Source organism: Nuphar pumila, chromosome 1, assembly GCF_984573655.1.
Source record: "Nuphar pumila chromosome 1, dmNupPumi1.hap1.1, whole genome shotgun sequence".
Classification (NCBI taxonomy): Eukaryota; Viridiplantae; Streptophyta; class Magnoliopsida; order Nymphaeales; family Nymphaeaceae; genus Nuphar; species Nuphar pumila.
Window position 1 is genome coordinate 58,553,716 of NC_143249.1, and position 10,959 is coordinate 58,564,674.

Below are 10,959 nucleotides of genomic sequence, written 5' to 3' on the forward strand. Positions count from 1 at the left end.
ATCCTTAGTCGCTTTCCTTATTACATAGGCCATAAGATCGATCCTATTTTAGCACTTGTGTATTTCGCTTGTTGTTCTCATTTTGATTTTCTTTTTGATACTATATATGTATATGTTCTTTTTTTTTATTGTTTCGGAATCTGCACGATCTGCATCATCTATGCATATCTATTTTTCATAGTGGGTTCGATCCAAAATGGGGATCATATCCTCTACAGTGTTTGATTCCACTAACCGTGCCATCATCCACATCTATCTGAATTAGGAGTTCACATCGGATCACCTGCGATCTCAGATTCGCAGGTGGTCCTTGATGTTCATTTCACAGACATCTTCTGCATAACCTGTTTATTACATATTGTCATAGCATTGTGGCATAAGTTCCACTTGATCCCATGCATGTCATTGTATTTACATCTTTGATCGCATCTCTCTGGTTCATAATATTTCTTTCATTCCCATTTTCATATATATATTTTGTTATTCACTGCTGCAGATGGTTCAGCATTTACAGTTTGTCACTTCGTATTTCCCATTTATGTTCTATTTCTTGCATTTTAGGCTACAACTGACATATTCTGTGGTTGGTATTGAAGTTTATTGCATATTATGATTTCACTCTCATTTATATTTCATTTTTCTCCATTGTATCACATCCCATGTTAATGTATGGTGGAATATTCTGCAATGCATGATCTTTTCACGTCTGTATATACATCATCATCCCCCGAAACGCCCATTTCCCAAAAGTGTTGGAATCAGCTGATTGATGATATTAAGAGCCCCCTTGTGTGGGTTGATTGACCGGACCTTCAACAGGGTGTCAAGTGATCATAATAAATTTGACGTGTGCATGCTTCATTGACCCAAATTGTTGCTCTCTTTCTCTTAATCCAATCTCAATGTATGTCCTAAGCACTCTTTAAACAATATCTCAACATGTGGAAGTAAACAATAGTCAATATTTGTACAGGTCTTGGTGTTGTATCCATTTTTTTGTTATGTTATTATTTCTAGTTTATGGAATTCAACTATGTTTTGATTATGTTTACTGTGACTATTTTGGATTCAATGGAGACGATATCACTCGTTGAAGATTCAATGGAGTACCGTTATTATTGAGAAACTAATGATTACTGTTGAATTTTGTAACACTTGCCTTTGTGTTAAGCCATAGAAACAAAACAGGAGGGGATGCACGAATCACTCGGCACCATAGGTGCTTTTGTGTTCAGTGGCATCACAATTATCAAACTCGTTCAGCCGCAGTTACATGCTGGAAGAAGGAAAAACGATTTCCTTATGTTGATCCTTCGCTGGCTCTTGAAGTTGAATGGTGGTATCATTTTTGGCTACTTTGTATAGAGATAGCACCTATGGTAACTCTAGGTTTGTTCATATTCTTGATCTCCCGAAGGAAGGATTTCAGCCCACATTTGGGCAATTTTGAAAGTATTGCCTTGATGTTACTGTATTTAGCTATGTGCTTGTATCTGTGTGTTGGACAAAGCTATCCAAATAGCTGGTGAGGAGCTATTATAGAACATGTGAGTTATTGAATCAGGCACCAAACTTTTATTTAAAGTTGCAAAACATCATACATGGCTGAGTTGAAATTAGATTATTAATTTGATATATGGGACATAGCAATATTTTTTTTTACAATTAGTCTACCCTCCATGAGTTACATTTGCAAAAAAAAAAAAAGTGATGATGCAAAGAACTATAATTTGCAGAAACAGTGGCAGTTTACTCACGTATCCAGGAGTGTACACTTTCATGAGATTTGTCACTTTTCATAAAAAGAAAATTTTCTGTAGAAAAGGGGATTATTAACAATATTTTGGATAATTTGGAAGGATATTCTCCTTTAGGTTTTGATAAGATGGGCATTCAGCTGCAGAGGCACAAGACAGTTTTAGAAGTTGATCATGTGTTTTCCTCTCAATCTGACCTTAAATTGCTCAGATTGTCACTGCTTTTGTTTGAGGTTGTGTTTACTGGTGTTATTCCTACAAACGTGACTGTCACATCATATGTTGATGCGGCTTCACTCTAAGCCATTTACTACACTCACATATCCACCTGTATATTGCATGTTATTACTTACCTGTTATACTCACCTGTATATGGCTCTAGCACATGCTGCACTGCATTTCATCTCATAAAATACAGTATCTCCTGCACACTGTATACTATCAGCTCATACCTACATCCTATTGGTTTCTGTAGGCTGCCTTCCTTGCATTATTTTATCTGTGCATTCCAAATTATTAGTGTTAGTTCGTCCATTCCATATTTTCTTTTTTGCACCATGGTTACACCCTTTAGCATATGAGCAATGATGTGGTTTACTGCATTTTTTTTAGTCCTGTGGGCTGTTATAAAAAAAAAACTGTGATCTTCCCTTACTATAGTAGTCCATCAGGAACTACTACAGTTGTATTCTGTTTTCCTTTCCACAGTGGTTCACAAGGAACCACTGTGGCCTTTTACTGTTATAGTAGTTTATCAAGAACTACTATAACTATCTTTCTTTTCACAGTGGTTCACATAGAACCATTGTGGTCCTTCTTTGCTGTAGTAGTTCATCAAGAACTACTATAGTTGCTTTTTTTTTTTTTACAATGGTTCACATCGAACCATTGTGATCTTGCTTTACTATAGTAGTTCATCAAGAACTACTATAGTTGTATTCAGCATTGTTGTTCGCAAGAAACCACTATGATCTTTCATTTCCATAGTAGCTCATCACGAGCAGCTATGGCCATTGCATTTCACGATGGTTCACCTTGGACCATCCTAGCTCTCACCTTCATCCATTGCATATAAATTTTCATTTACCTATGGTATTGCCTATACACACACACACACACACACACACACACACACACATATATATATATATATATATATATATATATATATATATACCTGTATATATGTGCATTTTCTAACAAATGCAGGATATGTCATGTGCCTTTCTCATTTAACATGAGTAAAACATCTTGTGTTAGAATTGGCATAACCATCTACATTTGCATTTTCGACCTAATTTCTTCTACTTCCTTTTATCTTGGCATTGTGCTAACTCCATCTTGCAGGAATATGTGAAAAGCTGAATTAGAAGTTTTCGATATTTTTCAATTCCATTGTTGTAATAAGCTAGATATTAATGAAAACTCTACATTTTCAGTCTTAGATAGAATGAATGAGCATGTAAATACTCTTTGTTTCATTATTTTCTTTTATTTCTCAAGAAATCACAAATGGGCACACAAATGACACGTGCACTATTTTATAAGAGGTGATTAAATCCTAAGTTGATGATTTGCATCAATGGCCATAGTCAGGATGTGAACAAAACTTAGGATTTTCATCTTTTATGGAATAACACTGGATCAACATTGGATCCCTCTTTAAAAATCATCATATTTTTAAATATTTTCTTCTTTTATCAGGGTTTAACTTAAAATTAACTCAGAATATATATCAATGGCCATAGTCAGGATATATTGAGAGTTAATTTCATTTTAAACTCTATAAAAGCACTAAAATATATTTTATTCTTCACCTGAATTTAAATATGATTATTATATAATACATTCAATGACCATAGTCAGGAATGTATTATATCCTCAATCTTATTTCAATTCATTTAAAGAATGAAATATGCTTTTCAAATCCAGTTTCAAATTCTTTAAATTCATTCATCATTTAGGATAGAATTGCATCATATTTTCAAAATTCTTTTTTCCAAATCCAAGTGATCTTGAATATCTTTCTTCAAATTTCCATTTCAATTCATCAATTCTATCTCATTTCAAAAGTTCAGAATCCAATTTCAAAGTCCAATTTGACTTTGAAATTTCAAATTCATTTTATATTCAAAATTTCCATTCAAATCAAATTTCAAAGTTCAATTTGACTTTGAAATTCCAAATTCATTTTCAGGATTCAATTTCAAAATTCAAATCCACATCTCAAAATTCAATTTTAAAGTTCAATTTAACTTTGAAATTTCTGATTCATCTTCTGATTTCAAAACTCAAGCTTTAAATCAAGTTCATCCTTTATTTTTCATTGAGTCTTGATTCTCAAAAATTCAAAATCAAAGTTTTGATATTGATTCTTAATCTCAAAATTTGATTTTTCCTAAGTTTTAAACTCAATATGGGTTTTCAAAATCCAGATCCATCTTCAAAAGTCCCATTTGGACTTTTAAAATTCAGATTAGAACCCAATTCCACTTTGGATCCAGATTTCCAAATCCAATCTCCATTTTTTTCCAGACTTCGAATCCAATTCCATTTAGGATTCTAAAATTTAACTTCATTTTGGATCTCAGACTTTAGATCCAGATTTCATTTAGGATTCCAGGTTTCAAATTCAACCCCATTTTGGATTCCAGACTTCGGATCCAATTCCATTTAGGATTCAGACTTCGGATTCAACTTCATCTTGGATCCTAGACTTCGAATCCAGATTCCATTTAGAATTCCAGATTCCGAATTCAACCCCATTTTGGATTCCAGACTTCGGATCCAATTCTATTTAGGATTCAGACTTCGGATTCAACTCCATCTTGGATTCTAGACTTCGGATCCAGATTCCATTTAGGATTCCAGATTCCGAATTCAACCCCATTTTGGATTCTAGACTTCGGATCTAATTCCATTTAGGATTCAAACTTCAGATTCAACTCCATCTGAGATCCTAGACTTCGAATCCAATTCCATTTAGGATTCAGACTTCAGATTCAAATTCCATCTTGGATTCCAGGTTTCAAATCCAATTCTATTCTCAAATTCAAATTTCAAAACAAAATTCCATTTTCAGATCCTATCTGGACTTCTTAAATCCAAATTTATTTTCAAATTCCATTTGGAGTTCTTAAATCCAAAACTCCATCCTGACTTCAAACTTTAAATCTGGAATTCAATTCCATTTCAAATTTCATCATCTACTTCGAAATCCAGATTCAAAATTCAAATTCAAAGTCCATTTTGACTCTTTGAAACTTCACTTTATCTATCTCAGCTTCAAAAATCCCCCTTTCTCTTCATTATTTTCAATTCAAGATTTATTTCTCCAACTCTGATTCTTTCAAAACTTAGAACTTCAAAAATATCTTTTCAAGATCTATCTCAAAGTTCTAAGTTAGATTCAACTTTCAAAAAAACCATTTCTTCACTCCATTATCAAGTTCATCTCAGAATCACTTGGAAAAATCCCAAATTTCCAAACTGTTTTCTCAAAAGCATACATTTCTGCATTTCACAATGCACAAGCATGATTCTTTGTGCATTTAGACTTAGAAAAAATTCTTAAATGATATTTCAGCAAAGCAAAAGGCATAAATTCGATCCTTGGTTCGATTACCCCTGGTAAAGGCGCTAGGAATAGTCGAACCTCGTACCAACGAGCGAATCCTGTCTCTCCATTTTTCCCACAAATTTTTGAAACGAAGGCGAGTGATTTTAAAACATTTTCAAAATTTTGGTCAGATGAGACCTTGTAAAAGAGTTCCTCTCTCTTCTCTCTTTTCTCATTCTCTCTTCTTTTTCTCTCCTTTATTTCCCCTTCAAAAAGGGAAATAGAGGTTAGAAAGGCAAAGAGAAAGGAAAAGAGGAACGAGAAGAAAAATTTTGCATGATCACAGCATGCTAAATTTTTTTTCAAGGAACAACGAGTATATGTAAATGCATCTTCATCTTAGATTTTCTGGAAGAGGAAGGATGTCACGGTTGCAATGGTTTTCCTCCAACAAGGGCTGAACCACACCCCACGACTGGAGAGTGTGAGAGATGAGAGAATGAGAGAGAGACCAAAGAGAAAATTGCCCCTTTGGAACTCTCGATTTTTTCCAAAGGGGTCTTAAATGCTGGTAGGTGAGATGGTGTGAACACCCAAATTTTTCAAAATTTTGTAAATATTCCTTTTTTGCCCCTGGCCCCCATTTTCTGAGTAAATTGAGTCATCTTCGATCAAAATTCTAGTTATTTCTCAGATTCACTGAAATCAAATTCATTTTATATATCTGACTCAATTTCGGATCCGGATCCAGTATTAAAATCCAAATCAGAGCCTCATTATTCAATTTTCAAATTAAAATTATAAAAATATCAAAAATATTTTTTTGAATGGCTCAAACAGCGCATCCGGTATCCGTTTGGATCCACTGTCTTATATTTCTCAATTCGAGGTCCAAAACTCGAATATCACCTCAAATTCTAGATCCAAACCCGTTTTCTGAAGAATTTTTCAAAAGAATAGCCTTGAATTCTCGAAAAACCCTTCTTTTGTAAATATTTTCAAATTTTTACAAAAAATATTTCAAAATTCTTTGTTCTCTCGTAAGTTTAGAATTTTATTCCAAAAATAACAAAAAATATAGAAAATATAAAGAAAAAGAGCAAAAAAAATCAAAAGAAAAAAAGAAAATACGAAAATTTTCGATTTAAAAGCCCCTGAGAACCGTTCGTAGTGAAGACCACTTTTTGAAAAATATTTTAGAAAGAACCCTCTTTTTGAAAATTAAAAAAAAAATCAACGGCTTCCGCTTTCTCCCGTTCACGCATCTCTCTCTCTCTCTCTCTCTCTCGATCGATTTCCACTCGATCGACATCCAACTTGCCTCAACCATTGATCCTCAACTGCCACCTTCCAGATTCTTCTCCTCTCCCCCTTTTATAAAATAGGCACATCCGAAGCCCTCAGGCATCCATCTTTTGCCAAGCTCCATCACGTATCCATCGGCCTCCACCATCGCCTCCTCTCCCTTCTCTTCTTTTCTCATTTCCTCTGCTTCTTCCTGTTGAGTGGTGAAGGAGCATCGCCCAGTGGTATATACACAAGCAACACCCTTTCCTCCCAATCAAATCCTAGCCACGGTAAGTCTTTTCCCTCTTCTCTCTATTGATTACTGTTTTTTTTAGATACGTACATTTCTCTGGTTTTTCCTTCTCTTATATCTCCATTAAAGCATCTCTGCAACATCGGTTTTCTCATTAGCAAAACCGATCTACAGATATGCAATATCAACGGGATGAGAGATCCCAACATTTTGTTTACAGTTGTGTAAATTATTTCATCAAATTTCTTAAATCTATGTAAATGTAGATCTCAATTAATGTCGTTTAGATATGATATTCCTTTGCAAACCCTGTGACCATCCTTGTTAATGCACCATTATCAGTTTAATTTATGCGTGGTTCCCTCTTTTTCTTTATTTTTTTTTGGGTTTTTCCCCATCTCCTATCATCAAAGCATCCTTGATAGCATCGAGTTGCCTATAGCAACGACGATCTACCTATCTGCAATAGAAATTGAGTGATCTGACTCCAACCATTTTCCTTTTTTTTCTTTCTTTCTTTCTTTAATTCCTTTACGTTTCAGCAAATTGAATGATTGCTAGTTCAGGATTTTGAACCCCATTTCCCTTTCTCATTCCGGTTTTGACTCCCAGATGTATATCGGGTTACTTGTTTGCATTTGATCTTCAGTGTTGATGACATTCGTGGTTCACTTCATTCAGTTCGTCTTTCATATTGATTGCATTTTATCTCTTGGTATTTGACAATTCACGGGATCCTCTCCCAAGCTGCAAGAAGGGCTTCCGTTGGGTGTAGATTTACTCTTCATTCTGTTTCTAAAACACCTTATGCATCACCTCCGTGTTGCAAAAAGGAGTCATGTAGCAGCAGCCCATTTAGCCAGCGTCATGCTTCATCTTCTTAATTTACATTTTTGTATTTCTATTTTTGTATCTCGGTTATAGTTATATTTTTGCAACATCTTACCCATCCCCATGTTTGTGTTGGCATCTTGTTATTTATGTGGTTCTTTGATCCCTCACTTATAGTTTTATATGCTCTTTCACTTATGCATCTCTGTATTTTGGTTCATTCCTGTGTTAATCAGGTTTTGCTCTTCTGATGCATTTGCATTTTACTCTCTTATAGTTTCATTTCCAATGTTCTGTACAGCAGGCCATATCATCTCTTCCACACACGTACACCCATTTGCATAAAATCATATGGATACATGCGTATGGGTCACTATGCTATGACTGGAATCAGTCAGGAATTTGATTAAACTGGGTTATTGAGCCAATTGTATGTGCATGTCATGTTAATAAGTAACAGAGTATCTTATAAATCTTTCAAGATTAACCATATCTTACTAGTTAGTGAAATTCAGATTGCTAATAACATTTGTTTGCTGACCAAGTGGGGTTGTGGGTGATCCATGCCAGATCTCACATGCATCAACAAGTATGTCATATCAGAAATCGCAGCAGGGCCTGCTTCCGATCAGATAGCTTATTGCTTCACTCAAAGATGGTTTCATAAATCTGGCTAGTTTCTTATTTTTTTTTAAATTTTTTTTTCTCTTTCTTTTGGGAAATAAAGAATTACCACCTTCCAGCAATAAAGAATGATGTCTTATTTGATTAGAGAAATACATTTGAAATTAGAGAGATCATACCTTCATCTTGTTTTGCGTAGTTTCATCTATAGATATCATGACAGGATCATGGACAAGAGGTATGTCTGATCGTTCACTGCCCTGAATTCTTTTCCCTGAGAAACTGTGGATAGCTTATAAAAGGGTTTATCTCTTTTTATCATGTACATGTCTGAGGCATTCTGCATATTAACATTCCTATTACCTAGTTTATAATATGTGTATTTTTGTCAATCTCAACCACAACAACGTATCATGTGTTGCCTCCACAACCTACATTCCATAAGCGTCCACCATTTCACAACACCAACCCCTCATTCCATACAATATATCACATCTCCCATTCATAGTACGTTGCATACCATGTCTCTTTTTCCACCTCAAAATTCATAGTACCTGTATATGCCTTCAGCACACCTGCTCATATGTCACCATTGTTTCCACCCGCACCCACTTCACAAACTTACACTCCCCTTCATTACACCATGCTGCAATATTGCTAGCACTTCATCCCCTTACACCCCCTGTAGCACCTCTTGTCACCACCTACCACATATAGCTCTAGCAGCCTCATCACTAAATCCACCATTGAAGCCTTCAGATATGCCATACACAACCTGTCATTTCTATATATGATATACTCATGCTCCCTATGCACATATCCATCACACAACAACATTTTTTGCTGTAATTTGCACTTTGGCCTCTATCACCTCCAGCCCATCCGTTATCCAATGCCTTCATAGACCACCACCTACTATCCACACTACTTCATCAATAGTAACACCCACTGTAGCCACACTATACCTTCACCTGCTACTATCTACCCCCTGTCATCATCTGTATTCATTACCTTCCCCTCACTCACAACAACACTTACACTATCCATCATCCCACACTAACCCATATTCCCACCTTTACCTCCACTACCTATTTTTCATTCCTTGTTGTAATCCCTTCACCACCTACAGCTAACAATCTCACCTCCCTTGCATCTTGACTCACCCTTAGCACCTTCATCCCTAGCCCAACATCCATTTTCCATCACTATCACCCACCTGCTATCACAACAAGCCATGCCTTAACATCTCCATCGCCATCACTGCCTATTCCCCTTACACCTCCAGCTACCATCTATAGCCTCTTTCTTCCACTGCTACAGTCCTATTTGCAATAGCTACTTCATTCAACACCTCACTACAACCCAGAATCCCCATATATAGTAGTATCACTGCACCTGTTAATACTTGCAGCCCTTGTACACAACACCATTTTTTGCTACAATTCACATAAGCATTCATAGTTGTTCTTAATACGAAATATTGGTTGCGGGAATTTGACTTACAATAGCCATTACCTGTATGTTTTAGCTTGATAAAGCCAAGTCATTCATGTCTCATTCATTAGTCAAACATATCAACCTATAGTTGCATTCACATCCCCTCTATATCTGTATACATTAACTATCAAATTGTGATATATATCAATGAATGAGGTATAATTCAACACTTACCTCCATGCAATTGGTTGACAGCCATCTATCTTTTCATGTATATATAGTTAGGTATATGTCCTCCGTATGTCAACTCATCAAAAGGCCTATACTTATCATATTTTCCACCCTACCCGAGTATGGACGACTTTCGCTTTCATTCTAGTATCTCATTTAGTATAGGGTACATCACCTAGGTATTGCATATATGTTCCCTCATTTGCATTACCTTTAAGTATTACATAGATGTTTCTCCATAGTGCATTATGTTAAGTGTCATATCTTCGCTAACATATACATTTTCATTATAATGTAGGTCTAGCCATGTGCATTTTTGCTTTCAATGTAGTATTATCTTCCGTATTTTGCATCTTGCTTGGCGATCAACCTTGTTTTATAGGAGATATGTGGAAGATGCCATTTTCCTTCTTAGTTTAGAGATTCTAATTTCAAATTTCAATTCAAGATTGTAATAATTAGATATCAATGAGAAATTTCACTTTTTAGCACTAGATTAGAATGTATGAGCATGCATATATCTTAGAAAATTGCTTGTTTTCATTTTTCTCTTTTATTGCAAAATTTCATAAATGGGAACACGAATGGCACGTGCATCATTCTAATAAAAGGTGATTAAATCCTAAGTTGAAGATTTACATCAATGGCCATAGTCAAGGTGTGAACAAAACTTATGGTTTTTCATCTTTTATAGAATAACACTGGATCCACACTGGATCTTTTTTTTTTCAAAAATCATCATACTTTTAAATATTTTCTTCTTTTATTAGAGTCTACTTAAAGTTAACTCAAAATATATATCAATGGCCATAGTCAGGATATATCGAGAGTTAATTTCATTTTAAACTCTATAAAAGCACCAAAATGTATTTTATTCTTCATATGAATTTAAATATAGATTATTATGTAATACATTCAATGACCATAGTCAGAGATATATTATATCTTCAATCTTATTTTAATTCATTTAAAGAATGAAA